At 31.9% G+C, this 19,845-nt stretch overlaps 1 protein-coding gene and 1 pseudogene across 1 annotated transcript in view; one reads left to right on the top strand and one right to left on the bottom strand.

The window, feature by feature from the left end:
• Positions 1–12,018, top strand: part of LOC120586113 (beclin-2-like) — a 130,374-nt pseudogene extending 118,356 nt beyond the window's left edge.
• The window catches only part of CDH12 (cadherin 12), an 843,825-nt gene that overhangs the window by 753,445 nt on the left and 70,535 nt on the right, over positions 1–19,845 (bottom strand). The gene's annotated exons all lie outside the window — the stretch shown is intronic.

Here is a 19,845-nt window from a genome sequence, read left to right as displayed (position 1 = left end):
ATATACATATGTATTCACATTCTTTTACGAGATGGTCAATTTTATGTTTCAACTTGGTTGGGCCACAGGGTACTCAGATATTTGGTCAAACATTGTTCTGGTTATTTCTCTGAAGGTGTTTTTGAACGAGGTTAACATTGAACAGTGTAGAGTAAAGCTGATTGATTGCTCTACCAGATGTGGCCTTGAGCTTGCAGGTCTTTTGACTGCGACCACACCATAGGTTTCCCTGGTTCTCAGATATTCAGACTCAATCTACACATCAGACCCTGGGTCTACAGCTCATTTATTGACTCACCCTTCAGATCTTGGTACTTGTCAACCTCTATACCCACAAGAGCCAATTCCTTACACAAAATCAGTGTGTGTGTGTGTGTGTGTGTGTGTGTGTGTGTGTGTGTACATTCCTATATACATACATACACACACATCCTATTGGTTCTGTTTTTCTGGAGAACCTCAGCTAATACGTGCTATTAGGCATAAAATCTTATGAAAGAAAGCTCTTGGGTGATAGAAGAAGTATTGACTTGATAAATTGCAACAGAAATGATGACAGAGAAATGATCGGATATGTTTGTCTTCCACGAGTGCTAACATGTTAACACAAAATGCTATTCTCCTCAGCTTACACTCATCTAATATTCTTATTTCTAAAACCGTGCATTCAGCTTAATATTTCGGGGAAGACATATTATTAAAGACAGTTATACATGAAACATTATACTGATTATTTTACTTGCAGTTCATAGTAGTTACATATTTTGAAATATCAACTATTATATTTTTATATTTTAAACGTATATTAATGTTTTAAAGACAGCGACACTTTTTAAATCTTTCTCTGGCATAGTGATTTTCACCTCATGAAAAAATATAAAATTTGTATTAAAATAGTCAATAATGTGAGTCAATGGCTCACATTATTTCACACTAAATATGGCTGACTTCTTGGCGAACAGTCTCTGACTGCTTGAGTATTTTTACATGGTAGATCACGTTCAGTTTATTAAGTCAGGGTTCTACTGTTGGATATTTTGTTATTTGAAATGCATTTGTAATACTTCATTACAGGTAGAATTTATGGTTCAAAAAGTATGCATATGTTTTAATATTTTTGACAAAGAATGAAAAATTGCCTTACCAGAATATATACTGCCTTATAGCACGGCAGTTAAAAAACAGCCTCCTTGTCATCAAATCCTGGTTAATGCTCTTTATTAACATTTAAAAATTAATTTTTATCATTAAAATATTCATTATTTAAATTTAGTTATTATTTCTAATTTGTAATTAATATTTCATCTTTTTATACTATTTAGTCAATTGTTCTGAGAAATTACTTTTTCTTATTGAGATGTAAGAACTTTTCTTTTATATAATTTACATAATTATATAATTTAAAGGGATTAATTATGTATCACTTTAAAAGGCATGCTTCTCCCCCAACACTTTATAGATAACTACCCAATTTTTTCCTTCTGGTATTTAGATCTTGAATTATACACATATCTATCACTGCACATGACTGCAGGTAAGCAGTTGATTTTTGTTTTTCCAAATAATCTATAATTGACTAAAAAATACTTGTTAATTTAACCTTTTCAAATTATTTTTTTTATTTTTTATGTTTTACTATGGACTTAAAATGTCCATTTATCATAATATTTAAGTGTGTAGTGTCAGGAAACAAAGTGCTCTGTCCCTTAATATCTGTGTAACCTTGAGAAAGCTCAGAGACACTGGTGTCTGTGTCCTCATCTGTAGATGGAACAATAATAGTACATACCTGATAGGGTTGGTATGAGAATAACTTAACCTACATATGAAGAAAATTTGAAAAGAATCTAGGACATAGTTAACACTTAATAATTAACTATGGGCTAGCTAAATATAGCTATGTATTATAAATATTAAATATTTGTAAATATTGGGTCTTCTGGAATTATCGACCCCTCTGACTTGTTTATACTTACACTGGAATGAAAATTTATTAAATTTTATTTTTGCTTTATGACGTGCTTGCCAAATAATTGGGTCAGGAATGTCATGGCATTCTTAGTCAAATATCTTTTCCCTGTTCTTTCACAAATGAAAATTAGCATCATTACATCGAGTTCCCAAATAAAGAGTTAAGTAAACAAACTAACAAATAAAACTAACAAACTAACAAATCCCATTGGGATTTTTTAAACTGTATTTGTATTAAAGGTAAAGATCAATGTGTGAAGACATGACATGTTTTCAAAAACAAATTTTTTCTCCTAGGAACATCAAAGTCATATAATTTAAAATGCAGTGTTTAATTTTTCATTGTAATAACTAAGTTGTATTCTTATAATAACAGAGCAATTTAAAAGGTCAAAAATATTTACAGCGTGTGAAATATAATTGGTCCATGTGTGAAATACAATAATTGGTTCATAAGTCAATTAAAAGGAAATATTTTACTATTTAGTGATTAATTTCTCCAAAGTATATTTTGTATGTGAGTACAGCATGAATACAATTTGGATATATGAAAGTTGGATCTCTGTTGAGTGACATTCAAAGCAGGCATTTAACTGAAACACAAACTGCACATTGCATGTCTTCCTTTTGTTAATTGGTCTTCAAAGCTATTTGGAGACAATTGATTATAACTTCCACAAACTCCACAACAGTAGTAACAATTAAAAAAATAAATAAGCTCACTTTCCCTTTCTACTAATGAATAAGGGTTAAAAGTGATGTGAGAGCAAATATCACTGTTTATTATGATTATACCTGGTTTAACAGAGATTTCTCCCCAAAGGTTGCAAATATGAATATGGTGTTTATTTTGCCAAAGTAGGGATTTTACTGTAGTTGTTTGCATTTGGGAAACTAATAACAAAAACAGTTGAACATTACAGGTGTGCAGTATCTGTTTATTTACACCAACTTGTTTCAGAGAAGTGCAATATATTTAAAGCCACATGTTATTGTCTTGAAATTTAATAGTCCTAAGTATCATGTTTGTCCACTCTTCTCCATTTAATATTCAATACCTGTTACTGCAATGTGTTAAATTGTTATTTATTATACACCTGTTAACCCAGCATCATAACATATCAAAAGAGCATGCTATCTAGTTCAGTGCAAAATCCACTTGTAAAATTCTACGGTAAGCTTAAATAAAATGATTTAACTTCAGATGATTACACTAGAATTTTTATACCTCGAACTATAATTACTAAAAGTCAAAAGCAGATAGTATTTATCATATGATGGACACAGACAGTAGCAGCCTTCCAAACACAGCTATACACAGAATCATTGACAGGAACTTTAAAAACTGAGAAGTGCACAAGTAAAGTCATGTGAATGTCACCTCTATCTCTTTGTTTCTACCTTGATTCTGATGTCTTAGCTCATACTCCTCAATACTTCCAAATCTTGAAAGCAATGTGCTCTTTAACAAATGTTTTTAAATACTGCACAGGAATAAGTTAAAACTCAAAATGCCAGAACACATAAATAATTAATACAAAAGAAAAATGATGGCAATGCTTGTTATTGTAAGTTTCTTTTACAATAAGGCTTTAGTCATAATCAATAACTTACAATTTTTAGAAAATTATTATGATATTCAAACATTCAAAGAAAATGTCCACATAAATTCATATTGCACTCAAGTGGGTATTATGTTCTTCTTTATAAGCAGTTTAATTATAAGTGAAGTTTCATATTGAGTTCTTATGGCTCCAAATTTCTTCAATAAGAGCATTACAAAATAGGTGACTCTCTTAAATAATAATTTATAACTCCTAGTTATTCTAACTTTGCCTTATAACAAAATATAATCAATATTTTTTTTATTAAATAGGGTCTTCTGGTTTTCAAATTTAATTCAGTAATAAGGTTGTAAATAGGTGTGGGAGTAGGGTATATTTACATTTTTCAAATTCTTGTATTCTGGTAATTCAAGAAGCATATGTCTCCATCTAAAATAAATTAAAGAAAAACTGTTTCCCATAAAGAACACATGTATGTTATAATCAATGAGAGCAAATTGATAAAATGCCAAAGTGAAGATACTTGCCATTGTGATGCCTTTGGAAAAATAAATGTTTAAAACTTTTTTCAGGGAATAAACTATTTGAAAAATGTCTTCAATAAAATGGGGGTAGAGCTAAACCACGAGACATAAAGTTTTTTTGTTTTTTTTTTTTAATGGAACAAATGTGTTGATCAGCATCAGTTCTATTTTCTGTATGTGCCGAATACATTGATTTCTAAGTGTCCTGCTGCTTTAAGTGAAATATGGGAGATAGTGCTCAAACATTTCAGTACTGGAAGTGGTTCCATATCAAGGAAGATGACAGAATACATGAGATGTAAGTGGGTAGACTGAATGCAGCAAATTGCTCCCAAAATATAGACAACACTAGTAGCACAGAAATGAGAACCTAAGTAAAACATTTGTGACACCTTATTGGAGGAGGGGGAAAAAAGCTTAAGATAAAAGCAGGGCCTCAAAATCTTGACCTGCTCAGTATAAAATATTGTGTGAATGAGAATAAAGATACATTTTGTTTTCTTTTGGGCAATGTTTCCAGAAGCTTGATGAAAGACTCGGGCTGTCTTTTATAATTCAAAGGGAGAAAAATACACTTTTAAGATCTAAACAATATCCTTTTCAGAGTATTCCAAAGACTCAATTTTAAGTATAATATCTACAGAAATAAAATCCCACAGAAATATTAGTAGAGACTGTGGATATTATAATGATGTAATAAATTTTTAATATTAAATTCACTGTTGTAAGTGCCTCTCACCAAAACTCTTCTTTAGAAACACGATTTCATTACATGTTAATGGGAAAATAAAAGAAAAAAAAAATCTCCCTCAAGGATTTATTTATTAGAGGTTTGACTAAACTTTATTATTATCGGTGGCCTTCAGACCAGGCCCTATGTGCTCTAGCCACATGAAATTCACTGATTAGGGAGACAAACACAAAGTGATTTAGCACAGAATGACTATGTTGAAGGCATATTTGACATAGAAAAGCAAGGCATGATACTGGCTTGGCTTTTGAACACATGCTTTTAAGACTCTAGCAAGGAGTGGTTAATTGTACAGTATTTGGCTCTGGTAGGCATGTTAGAGCAAACAACCGATACACTGACATGTAAATTGCACTTTCTCAACAGAAGTTGGAAGAGTAAGCAGAAGCAATAAATAGCATTACCCAGAGCACAGAGGCATAAGGGCTTGGCACTTTCAGGTAATGCAATTCAATGAGAGACATGTCTAAAGATTAGGTGAGAAACGAATATAGAAGAGAACATATGGTTTGTCCCAATGTTAGAAAATTTCCTATTTCTTAAACTTCTTTGATTTATAAAATGCCTAATGAATGCTTTGCAAATCTGGTATAGCATTTTATATTTTGATGAAGTATAAAATAACATAATTGGAATATCAGATATTTTCCCAAGTTCTTTTTAGAGTGAATGAGTTTAATGGTCTGTAGATTTAAATGCTAAAAGAGGAACCAGATTGTATAACCAAGGAATGAATGTTATAGATTTACTATACAGAGACAAAGTGATTTAATTTTTTTTTAAGTAAAATAAAATTTGTATTACTAGTATGAAAAGAACATATCTACCAACCCAGAAAATCTAATTGGGGAAGGCAAGGTTTTAAATATCTACAATGTATGTCACCATCTATTTTTCCACAAACACTTAAGGTGAGTACTTCATTAAACAAAGGCAAAATTGAATTCTGTGAAAATATAAAAATGGGTACTGAGAAGTAGCCCTCTTCACCTCATGTATGTTCAGAAACCTATATTTTCATCCTACTGCATGTATATATTCTACTACAAATAGCATTTAAACATTACGTTATAGTGCCATTACTTTTGAGTTACATAAACACAAACACACACATGCACTCGCTTATACACACCATTTCCTAATGAAGATTTTCAAGGTCTCCTTCATTCACTACACATCATTTAACCATTTTATGTCTCATACATAACTGTACTCATGCATAACTCTCTGATGAAACATATTCCTAACATAGCACACACATTTTTCATGTGGAGAAAAATGCATATCGTATTTCAATTATATATTTAAATACTGTAATAGATGTATTTTATTTGGGTTGTGGGAGTGAATTGGAAGGTGCATGGGTCTGCCCCCTACCCATTTACCCAGAGAGATTAGGAGAACAATTATAGCAGAATATATTTAAACTGGGACTTGAACATGGGGACCTACAGGAGGTGGTACTGAAGAGGAAAACTGAACTCAAATTAAAGAAAGCCTTCAATCTCATGTTAACAAAACTGAATTTAATACTATAGGTATAGTATAGGTATAGGTAATGTCAAGCCATTTGAAATTGATAAACTATGAATATAACTTGATCTACTTTCTGTATCACATAAGTAATTGGGTTGGATAGGTAAGTGCGGTGGAAAAAAAGTTCAATTAGAAAACCATGGCAGTAGTCCATGGTTTCATAAAATGTTAATCTAATTGAGATAGCAGCAATGAAATAAAACTAAAGAATACAAAAATTTACAAGCCACAAGATAGTAAAAGGATATAGAAAAGAATCAAATCCAAAGAAATATTTCTAAGTCAGAATGAAGAGTTAGCAAGTAATCTACATAGGACAGTGTAAGAGATGGAATAATGTAAACTGCATTAGAGTGTCTAATCTGGGATACTCATAATACTCTTAACGTAGAGAATTCAGATTTAGACGTAGAGAATTCAGATTTAGATGTAGAGTGGAAAAATAAGGGGAAAAAAAGGTTACATTTTCAGCAAAATGATAGTGAAGTACTTGCAAGATAAGAAGGTGAAGTCGTTGACACCAGCATAGGTGGCTCTGCAGCTCAGAGGAAAGGTCTCAACTGAATACAGAGATCTGTGGTGGTTAAAATTTAGTGGATAGTTCATGTTAGGAACCATATATACTCAAACAACGTAGGGAGAGAAAACAGTAGGACTTGGTTTATAACCCTGGAATGAGAATTAAGGATTTAAAATAAACCTTTAAATTTCAGAAAGTAGGGATAATACATGACTTTTCTGAGGTGCTGAGACTACTGTCAATGTACTGAAAATGAGAATAGTCAAACGTACTGAAAATGGAAGTGAAATGAAGGAAGGAGAGACAAATAAATAAATGATTTAGTTAGCAAGAAAGGAGAGATTTGGGTCATGACTTAAAGAGAAACCTAAGAAAGAAAGAAATATAATTTCTTAAAGATAGCACTCATCTAAGAATGTTTGTAAGATAGATCAAGAGAGACAAATGGTCTCATTTTGAGAATATTAATATGGAAATTCTCAAAGATAAAATCATTATGTCATGACGAAGGTAAAATTACTAATATAATTAAGTATTTGCTCTTGTCTTTTCCAAAATGTACTGTCTCAGCTGATCTCTTTTGGTCATGCCAACATACTGCTAAGAGCCTTTTATATCCATGATTATTTTCACATATTAAGTTAACATCATTTCTCTAGATGTCATATCAATTGTTGTGTTGTTACACATAAAGTTACCTGTTAAACTCTGGAAGATTTGTCATCATTCTTAAAATAGAACAATAATATAAAACATTAATGTTTGTAAGCTATTTGCAAGCAGTTTTTTTGACCATTAAATATATCTACTGCTAAACCTGTGTCACGTATTCACTGATAATACAAAAATTATTTGTTTGGGGTATGTTTCCAGCTAGCAAAACACATTTAATAATCTTAATGACACTGCAGTGATATTTTGATCATATTTTATTTGAAACATTTATGATAAGATGCTACCATACACATTTATTATTTGTGGGATAAAAAATGTCATTATGTATACATAAACATTATATAACCATGGTTTGAAGATTATTGGTACATAAAAACCTATGTGGATGGTATTCTCTACATGGTTACCCAGCAGAGGCCATAAATCTTTTTGGAAAAGTGATCAGCTATAAGACTAAACAAAGTCAGGTCACTAATGCTGTATAGTTTAATTGCTGTCATTTACATGAAGCAATGTTCAAACATAACGTAAATCTAGTATTAGCTATTAAAAACTAAATGTATTATATTATAGCTACAGCTGGTATTTATTTTGTTTTTGCTTCACGGCAGGTACAATTAATATTGTTTTAGGCATAGATTTATAAAATTTTCTCCATGGGTAACCTCATTACAGAAAATGTTTGCACTCAAATACCCACGAAGATTCTTCCAATATTTGTTAATATAGAACATTATGGGGGGGGGCCCTTAATGTACCATGTATTAAATTAATTAAGAATAGAGTGACTTCAATAATGAGGCTTTCAAAGAAATTGAAAAGTGTGATAGCTATATTAACAATTATTTTCATGAAGCATTATGCCTTTTCATTCTGCTCTTGCTTCTTAAATCTGGTGGTATTTTAAATTTGAGACTGTCCACATTTATCAAGCTATGCCTGCTCTTTCTTTTAAGTCTTGGGATGTAGTGGTGAAGAAAACAGAAAAGTCATCTCTGCTGGAGTTTACATTCTCCTGAAGAAGACAGACAAGGAAAACAACATATAAACATCTAAATATCTGATGACTTTTAATAGTGTTAATTTGCAGGGAAAAACAAAACAAAGAAGGTCATGGGGATACAGAGGAAAGTGGCCTTAGCTAGGAAAGAATAGCCACAAAAATCTCTTCAAGAGGTAATGTTTGGCTAAGATAAGACTGACAAATAAAGAGCCAGTCATGTTGACTCACGGGTGCACATTTAGTCAGAATAAACATCAATTATAAAGACTCTACCATATGAATAAGCTTGATGAATCGAAGGAAAAGAAAGTTTAATGGGCTGAATATACTGGAGGAAGGGATAAGTAGAAGATGAGTTGGCAAAATAAACAAAGGGCAGATAACACTGGATCTTGTGGGCCCTGGTAAAAAGTTTGGGTTTTATTCTAAATGCAAAACCAAGACATTAGAACATTTGTAGAAGGGAGATGATCTACTATGATTCGAAAGAAAAATGAATACTTTTGACATTATGTATTGGACAAATGGCAGAAGAGAAAGTTTAGAAGCCAATATTGCCATTAGAAACATACTGTGTGTAGAGAATCAGAGTAGAATTGAAACAGAAGGCATGAAAAGGGAAAAAAAACAGTTGAAATATATAATTTTGTATTTAAGAAGATAATTCCCCTAGATTAGTAATATTCTTTCAGTTTTCTAAATATTAACTTTGAGAAATATCACTATTGTCTTAGTCCCTACAATTTTTCAGCAACAATTTGTCAAGAAAAGAGAAGTCAAAATGCCTATTATCTAACCTGAATCTCTTCTGTTGCAATTATGATGCCAATTTCCTCATATTTTTCCTCTTAATAAAAAGGAAAACCACTGTTTACCATCATCCTTACATTCCTTTTTATAAACTTCAAGTCTGTTATTAAATAATTCTTATACTTATGATGCCTAAATCAAATGTTATTATCCAGATTGACTATTTGAAGTCAAAAGCACTGAATACAATTTAGTAATCTCAATGATAAACAAACAAACAAAAACTGACAATCATCCATTGTGAATCAGTAAAAAGTATCGGTAAACAATGCAAAAGTTTTTAGAAATTTGATTAATGAAGTCATTATCTTGTATATCAGTTGACCAGAAGAAATTGTCCCCTGTTTAGTAAATACATAGTCAGAATATTTGTATTGTTTTAGAAACTGGGGTAACAACTCAAAACGGTGTCTCTGGTTTCACAGAGATTACAAACCATAGGAGCATTCAGACAACAAAGAAAAACAAAATAGTACCGTGAGTATTCCAGATGGTGGGAAGAACAGGCCTTATGGGATCCTCTGTGGAAAGGGGATTAATCTAGGTGGTGGCGATTCTAAGATGAGACCTGAAAGAGGAGTAGAATCCAAGGAAATGAGAGACAGGAAAGGAGATTGGGAAAGTGGCATGCGGACTAGAAAAGGACAAGCTAGACAAGGCTGCAGGGACTGTGAGAAATGGCCTGGAGGGGAAGAGACTGAAGTCAGAGAAAATAGTTATGAGTTTATAACAATAAGTTATGCATCTGTATAAATATTTAAATTTTATTGCCTTACTTGAGAACCTCTACTAAATGGAGTGGCAGGGAGGAGAACAGGACTCTGCATTATGAATATAAATGACCCTATTCTCAAACACAGATTTTTTTATTTTTATTTCAGTTACAGAAGATAATTAATCTCTACCCAAAAATATTAGGTTTGAAATTAGATTATTCTGCAAGAATAAGAAAATTTGAATCTAAGGTAAGCTACCTAGTACTATTTTCTAATGTCTTTTGCATTATGTATTATTTAAGTCAGTTTTATCCATTCCATTTTATGGTTACTGGTTTTATTCCCTAAATAGTTAACATATGACAAATGTGAGATCAAAATTTCCTAGTCTAGTTTTCTAATATCATTTCTCTTTATACATACTTATCTATTCCATTGTTAGCTTACTAGTTTTTAGTAAAATTTTTTATTAAATAAAAGTTTTATTTATTTAAAAATATTTTATTAATACTTTAATAATTTTTATTAATATGCTTTTTAAGGTGCACTGGTGTTTTTACATTACAATAGTTCCCTGTAGCTGATAGGTCACAGTTTAACTGTTAAGTGTTCAACTTTATAAAGGGAATACATGAAGATTACAATAAATTCCAAGGTTCTCAGTAAATCCTAAGTGTGCTGTAGTTTACATTTTCTACTAGGATAACATATTTTTTTCCAAATGTGTGACTCCTTTAAAATAATGAACAAAATAATGCATACTTCTGCAAAGTTTCGAACGTAAAAAAGTGAAGTAAAACATTTTATATATTTAAAATATTACCAGGAGCATCTAATTAGAAAAAACAGATCTAGTTCTTAATTAACTATTATTCGTGTGGGCAGGTAGGTTAACTACTCTCAAACTCAGCTTCCCCATTTGTAATTTGGGAAAATGGTACCAAATGAGTGCTGTTGCATTGATAAATGCAAGGTGCTGAAGAATAGTTCTTTTATACTATTGTAAGGTAGCCTATTTACAGTTTCCAGGCAGTAGAACATGGGTGTCAGTAATAGAAGTCAGTAAATATTTTATTCTGTTATAATTTTAATGTACACGATTAATCAGTGGTAATAGAAATTATTTTCCTTTTCTTATTAAACAACTTATAAAAATCATTGGCTTTGAACATAATTCCCATGATCTTTTAGTCATACTATTGTTTGAAGTTTAAAAAAATAAAACCTCTCAAATTCTACATTGATTAATAAATTAAATGCATTGAATATACTTTTCCTGACACTAATTTTTCTAAAACAATGGGCTGAAATTTGGCTTCTAAAAGAATGAGAAAACAGCTCTCTGTGTGTTAAGTATTTTGAACTTTTAAATTATGTGTTGTTTCAGTGAAAGCAAGGGGAGACTAATGATAATTCAAGAATATAAAGTGAAAGAAACATCAGAAATAACTTGAATATAAAAATGGAATTAATGTGGATGCAAGCTATTATTTCTTCCTAGCTTGAATATCTGTCTCGTTATATTTTACTACAATTAGGTATCTTCATTAAAAAAAAAAAAATCAGTAAGCATTGAGATAGGCAGATTATACTTCCCAAAGACACCCATGTTCTACTGCCTGGAAACTGTAAATAGGTTACCTTACATGGCAATGTGATTCCACATGTGTGTATGTATATGTGTGTGTGTGTGTGCGTACCCGATCATTTTGGATCATCTCGTCTACACAATCTAATCACACGTGTCCTTACCAGTGGAATAGCAAGGCAGATGATAAGAGTCATAGAAAGACATGTGATGAAGAAGCTGGGACTTCATCAGAGAGGTGCCACGTTGCTGGCTTTGAAAGTGGAAGAAGAGGCCTAGGAGCCCAGGAATGTGGAAGGCAAGCAAAGGCATTCATCCCCAGAGCCTCCACAAGAAAAGCAGCACAGCTAACACCTTGATTTTCACCCAGAGAGACTCAAGTCAGATTTTTAACCTATGCAACTATAAAAGTAGTTGATATAAACCATTAGGTTTGTGGTCATTTGTTATACCAGCAAACAGAAAACTAATGCGAGCATTAAAAAGAAAGGAAGTACAATACTGAAATACTGGAGTTGAATGTATACTTTAACAATATTCTTTCTAATAATTTTAAAAGAGAATGATGGTAGGAAAAAAATATATATGTTTATAAGATACCTAAAAAAAATCTCAGTTTATCAAGCCATTTTTTTTCTCACTCATATTCTCACGTGGTAAAGGGACTAGAACTATAGTTAAGTTATGGTTCTTTCATCAGAATAATTACATATGTTATATAAGAATATTATTATAATTTAAGGTAGAAATTTTAAACAGATTTTTATGATAAAAAAGAAAGTAAAATGACTTCACAGAATAGTGATAACAAAAAAGTGATAAACTATCAAAGAATAACATATTTTTATTTGGGAATTGGCTGTTGTTTTACAAGCATTGTAAGTATGTTTTTACAAGCATTATATCGCCCTTTAGAGAACCTTTCTGTTATAGAGTCTTCTCAATTTAGTGAATGTGACAGATGTTGGGCTTGCTTAGTTCTTAATTTATAGTTTGCATCAGGAAGACACATCCTCAAGGTATTGGGGGGTGAGGAAGCAGGGAGGACAGAGAGTAAAATGAATTCCCAAGAGCTGTCAAACACTGCTTCCACCTCCCACTTCTGGTCCGCCATCACAAAGGCATTGCCCACCTCTTCTCAAAGCTATTATCTAACTTATTAAACTGAAAATACTATATAATAGGCCGAATGTGTGCTCTGGTATACAAAAATTGTGAAACTCAAGCAAACTATTATTACTTCTAAGTGGTTTCAATTTATTAAGCAGTTATAATTAAGGACTATATTTTAATGTAATTAAAGTGGTATAATTGTAAATAATGTGTAAATTTGAAAAATCAGCCTTCATATATTCATGTAGCTACAAATCTTATGTCTATGTAGCTACAATTCATTCTTCCCACCTCAAAACTACATTGGCACCTTGTGAGAACTATACTATAGAATAGCTAATCTCAACTTCCAGTCTCCACATCAGGTTACTTTGAAAAAAAAAAAAAAAGTCATCATTTTTTTTCTTCAGAGATAAAGTCAGGGGTACACGTGGATATATAAATTCCCCCAAACAATAGCAGTTTGAGGAAAAGCTAACAAACATGGACTTCTAACCCATTTGTTCCCCTGTACAGCTCTCTGACTTGCAAGGGGACATATATGCAAATTATATCATTATCTATGTATTCTGAAAAATGATTGATACAATCAAATCCTTTTTATTGTTGTACATATGTTGTACATAACGAGCCAATAAAAGTAAACTTTAAGAAATAAAACCAATATATATTAATTCATGTAATAAAATTAGTTATGTTAGAAACAGAAGTTTTTAATTCAGAATAATATTGAAGTCATACCCTCTTTTGTGTTAAGCAAAGGGCACTATCAAATTATATTTTATTTTATTTTTAAACTTTGCTTACCCAAATATATATGTAGGAAACTTGGTGAGATTATATTTACAAAGTTTTAAAACTCTTATTAGTTTTATTTTTTTTGTTGTGTACTTGTTCATATATAGCCTGCAAGCAATATCAAAGCAGCTAACACTATTTTAATTTGTTCAAAATGCTTATGCTACACTTTTCAGATAAGCAACTTAGAATTGTAAAAAAGGATGCAATGTATCTATAAGGGTATATTACATCCTTTGCTTTTATTATAATTTTAATTCTTGGCCTGGGAAATCCCAGTCAGACTTTCTTAAACACATTTGATACTGTAAATCTCTCCTCTGAAAAATTCATTCTTTAACAATGACAGATTTTATAAGTGTCTTGAAGTAATGGGTCCTGCCCATTTAATTTCTCTATGTATTGGTCAAAGGCCATTGCAGCATATTCACATTGTTCAGCGGTCCATATGTTTCTTGAAAGAAGAAACACACAGTGATAGCAGATATTGATTAAAACACTACTATGTGATAGTAACAACACTCTCATATATTATATTTGTAACTTTCAAGGAGGTAAAAATTCTCTTAGAAACACTCATTTAGTTGTAAGGAATGACACATTTTAGTAAATTTAAGATATAAAGAAACTTGAAGAGATAAATATAATGGTTAACTTTCTATTCCATTCTTTATTTCCTCCTATATTTATTTTATAGCTGTATCTAAATATCATTTTAATATATGTTAATTATGTAAAAAGAGAATATTTTGTTTTCCCAATTCTGATTTATTTTCCATATTAAATTTCTAACTGAAAAGAATTCTTATTATGTAAAATATAAAATCATAAAAAAAAATTAAGAAAAGTTGAGCCATTATTAAGTCTTTTAACTAGCTGACTGATTGCTTCTTTTATTTTCACATTTTCCTATTGATGTTGGCTGTTCTCTTATATCCGTCCTCTGCTTCCTCCATTGTAATGGGCATTTAGCTCTGCAGTAGCACTGGGCTAATGATTGGTTAATGGTATATGAAAAGAAGGTGATATTTATAAGCTCAGGGTCCTATTTTTAAAGGCAAGGAAGCATGCCTTCTTCTCTCTTGGAGGTGACATGCCCCCAAGTGTAATTTTTCTTCCTCCTGAAGATGTGACGGTAGGACCTGGGCTCAGAGACAAAGCCATGTTGAAGATGAAGATGGAAAACAACCAGCCCTGGAACATCCTCCTCTGAACTATAACATTATAGATAATACTCATACTGTTTAAATCTTTGGATCAGTTATATGAAAAAGAACATTTATCTTGCTTACAATATTTGGGGTTTCTTTGTTACAACAGTTTAGAATGGACAATAACCTTGGTGAAGAGAAGCAGAAATCCCTAGTGTCCAGGATTAGATAATTATTGCTTTAATTAAAGGTAGTATTGCGTCATTTTTTGATAGAAATTGGTAGTGGCTAGGTACATAGAGTATAAAAAGTTGATGTGATTATCAGATTATTTTCTTATTAGCTATTTTCCTGTGTTTAAGTATAAATTTTATAATTCGAATTGTCATTTAAAAAATATAGAGATTGATGCCATTCATTGATACACTTATACTTCTGTCATCTCTCTTCTCAACTCCACATGCTTTTTAAAAGCATAAAATGTTGAACGACTATTAAAATGTGTGATTCATCTTCAAGTTTTCTAATAATCCTTAGTGACCTTGGATTTGCGGCTTTGTCAACCTCTCGATAACTACTTATAAAACTTAGAACTGGTCTCTCAAGAAATCCCTTAAATGAAGTAAATTTTTAAATCCTTTCATGCATTACACTGCCAATCACTGTGGCTAATCCCATTCAAGCTCCATAATTAGTATTCCAAGGTAGGGATTCCCACCTGTACCAAGTTGTACAACATCATGAAGTGGGGAGGGGGTGCATGAAAGAAAGGCTCCCAACAGACCTCTACATGACAGAATATATGAATCAATTTTAATTAATTCTGCCTCTTTAAATCTGTCTGCTCTTTAGGAAAGATTGCTATCTGCCTCAGACACTATGGCAAGATAATTAACAGAATCACTGCTGGAGGCTGATAGCACAGGTGGTGGCTGATACCTGTGGTAGGACCTTCCTGTCTTCCAAGTGCCATGGAATTGTGAAGGTAAAGGACATACAGAGCAGTGCAACATTAATTTTACTAAGTAAGTGCATTATTTATAGACTACATTATAGAGTTTTATTTATCTTGCAAGTAACGAAAATAAAGAAGATTGTTTCTAAAACACTTTAAATTGTTCTGGCAACTATCTTAAACAATTCTGGCAAAACATCTCTAAATAAGACCGCCCACAGTCCCTAATCAGTAGCAGCAGTACTATGCTTATTGTCCTGATTCTCAGCCCACAGAAAATTGATCAAACACAAATGACTTCTCGGCAAAAAAAAAATAAAAAGGAAAAGTTGTAAACTATGAAAGTAAAGACTAAACACTATATTAAATTCCCTAACATATAGGTTTTTCATTTGTTGATTTGCTTTGGTCAGAATTTGGGCTCTTGCTATGTTCTTATAAAAATAAGAATTCTCTTATTAGGTAGAATTAAACGGTATTAATCAGAGTAAACTTGGTTTGCTTTAACAATTCAAAAATTTGACATCACATCGTCCAATTGTAAAGATTTGCTCAACCATTTAATGACTAAGTCTTTATAGTTACTACAATCCAATTTATACATATTTATTTACTTACTATTTTACTTATTTACTTTCTTACAGTGCTCACTGGAAGGGCTACAAAATTATATACCAAAATACTATGAGAATGATAGCCTGTGTGGAAGGAAAAATGGGTTCTGTGGAGAGTAACCTCACAGGGTGATCTAGCCATAAACTCTTAACTGGACAGGTCATGGTGGGCGGTCACACCCCAGGCATATAACTTCTTTAGCAAAAAGTTTATCTTTGTTTTACGTAAGCTTTGTCCATTGTTTCTGTGCATCTAGGTTAACATACCTTTCCAATAAGCCATAACCACTCTCAAGAGAGGACATAATCTTGTTACCCCACCTTGCTTTCTCCCACCTCCATACAATCTTCCTTATGAACTTCCCTCCTTAATCACAAATGCATAAAAGAAGCTGCAAAGCTGTTACTCTCCAGAGCACCTGAGATCTTGCTTCCCAGCAGTATGTCCTCAGTCTAGCCCAAATACTCTTGTAAAAGTTCTCTACAGTTTTGGATGTTTGTTATAGTGACACATGGCTCAAATAGTTACCTCTATATTTGACATGCTTCAGTCATTATTTATTGAGAAACCTCTCATCGTCTAGATTGTCCCAAATTTTCATTTCCGTCATCACTCAAACAGGCATCCTCTGAGGAAATTTAGAGCATATATTCACTATGCTTATTATCTATTAAGGAAATAACAAAATTGAATAATATCTTAGCCAGGAAACCATAGGAAGGTGAGTAAACTCAGAATTCAAAAGACTTAGTCCTAAAGTTAATGAGAGAAGGAATTAGAACTGGCAAATTGGTCTTTTGACTTGTGACCCTGTATGTATTTCACTAACGAGACTGCTTTGCAACCTAAGAAAGAAAGGAAAAAATAAATAAATAAATAACCTGACTTCAAAGAGTCCACAACAAATGGATTCTTTCAAAGTCCTGTTTTACTTTTCCTGATTTATTTTTCTCCAACTTTTGGTACACACATGTAAACCTTAGAACTGAAATGACATGCTTTCCAGTTCCAGTTCTAAATAATTCTGAGAAAAGTTTTTTCCCTGTTTTTGAGCTAAACACACACAGACACACACACACACACACACAGGGATTAGGCAAAATAACTTTGCTGTTTGCCCCAGGAGATATTTGCTCCTTGAAGATGTAAACCTAAGGAAATAGCATACTTATCAAGACTAACAGCTTGCCTATCAGTAGTTGCCCCAATACCCTTTCCTCTATGTATCGATCAAGAGCTATTATGCCATAAACTTTGCCCAATCCCAGCTAGTCCCTTGAGTTGCAAGACTTGACTAAAAATTATCCAGATTAAGAAATCATTTTAATGAAACTCTATATGTATCTGACTTTGCTTTCTTCCTTCTGAGATGCTTTTAAGACTCATTCAAGATGATGTTGTGACTTGTATTAGTCAGGATTCTCTACAGAAACAGAACCAATAGGATATGTGCTTGCATATAAAGAAAGACTGATTTTAAGGAGTTGGTTCATGTGATTATGGAAGCTGACAAATTCAAAATCTGTGAGATGGGCTAACAGACTAACAACCCGGAGAAGAAAGGATATTGTAGTTCAAATCTGAAAACTGCTGGCAGAATTGCCACTTCCTCAGAGAGCAATCTTTTTCAGAAGGTTTTTAACTATATGGGTGAGTACCACCCATGCTATAGAGCATAATCTACTTTTCTCAAATTCTACTAATTTAAAAGTTAATCTCATTAAAAATACTTTTATAGCAACATTCAGAAGTGTGTCAACACATATTTGGGTACTATGGCCAAACTGACACATAGACTTAACCATCACATACCTTATAGCAGTAAATTAAACAAACAATTTTTCTTGTTAAACAATTTTGTGAGTGATCCTTTGGAGAAGTTGACAACTGATACACAATTTGCAAGCATTAGGCTTACATAGAAGTGTCATGACTAATAAGACAATTCAGTTTCTCTAGACTCTACATAGAAAATAAGATTCATAAAGAAAGGGAGTTTTTTTGTTTTGTAAATTGTGATATTCTCAGTGTCTAAAACAATGATGAACAAATAGCAGGTACTCCATAGATATTTGAAAAAAAAATAGATGAATAAAAATAAATTAATAACTGAGATATTCTGGTATTATTATTTGTATAGAAGGAGAAAATTAATTGCAAAATGACTTTATCATTTAAACATATGTACTGTGAAAACTCTCTTATATTTCAGTAATTGAAATTCTACCTAACATATGATTTAACCCTATATGCATCTAACAGAAATATCCAGAACCACAACACACACAGAAAGCATCTCATTCTTTTTTATTATGATGGACAATCATTTTGTTCCATATGGGAAATTAAATTTTAAAAACTCTTTATTATTCATGCAAATATCAGTGGCTTTGGTGATGTGTTTTGCATTCTTATGTTGTTTCACAAACAGAGCTCAAACATTTTTTATTCCTTAGATATCATTGTCTTTTTGTAATATATCTCCTTAACACTTCCTCTCATTTCTTAATGAATGGCGCTTTAAAGATGCCAGACTTATCACTTATATTCACAGGTTTCCATCTCAAAAAGCTTCAGGTGACAAAGATACCTCAACATCAAATTGATGCCACCTTGTTCATGAAGACTGAAGAAATATTCTTCTTTTTGATTTATATCCTGGGTTTTATTCTCATAGCATTCATATTTAAAACATTTCTCACATGTCATCTCTTAAATCTTTATAAAAACCCATTGAAAGCAACTCATTTTTCTTACTGCAGTTAAGAACTGGAACTGCTTGGAAAGGGAAACACTTTAATAGAAGGACATGCATCCCAGGGTATATCACCTAGGACCCTAATTACAAATGAATGATCATCTACAATACTAAGTGCTATCCAAATGTTTGCTAATCTGAATTAAACATCCTGGAAAACATTTTAAAAGACTACCTGTACTGAAATCTTCTATACTTTTGATTACACAAGGAAGTGATATTTTTCTGGGTTTATCCTGCTAACCTGAAGATTAAGAAATGTTCTCGTAGCCCATGATATGGATATAAACAATAATTATCTTCTCTGTAACTTATATGTCAAATCTCCTGTGAAATTACCAGTCAGAATAGGCTTTACATTTTATACCTGCCATTAGATATGGATGCAAATAAATAAATATTTTACTGTTTAATTCAGAAAATTCCTGTAAACCAATTTATCTATACCAAGAATTTGTTCACCTGGGAAAGCAACTCTTCAATCCATAAAATTGATATAGTAATTGGTCATTAATAATATCTGCAAATTATTCTTCTTATTGAATTTATAGTTAACTCTAAAGAGAACTGAAGGTTTTTTAATGTCAAAAAATAAAAATTGAGGGTTTTTTTCATAAAACTGTTAAAATACAGATGAAAACTTTGATGTGATTCACCTTGTCTAAATGATAATTGAGCCTTAATATTCTACAGAATTCCTGTTTTTAATTTTTCAAACACACATGCACGCCCACACACACACACACGCACTCACAAACTAGCTTTACAAAATGCGCCAAGAGTAAGAAAGGAAACT

This window comes from Pteropus medius, unplaced genomic scaffold, assembly GCF_902729225.1.
Source record: "Pteropus medius unplaced genomic scaffold, Ma_sr-lr_union100, whole genome shotgun sequence".
Lineage (NCBI taxonomy): Eukaryota > Metazoa > Chordata > Mammalia > Chiroptera > Pteropodidae > Pteropus > Pteropus medius.
This window is presented reverse-complemented; position numbering and strand designations above follow the sequence as displayed.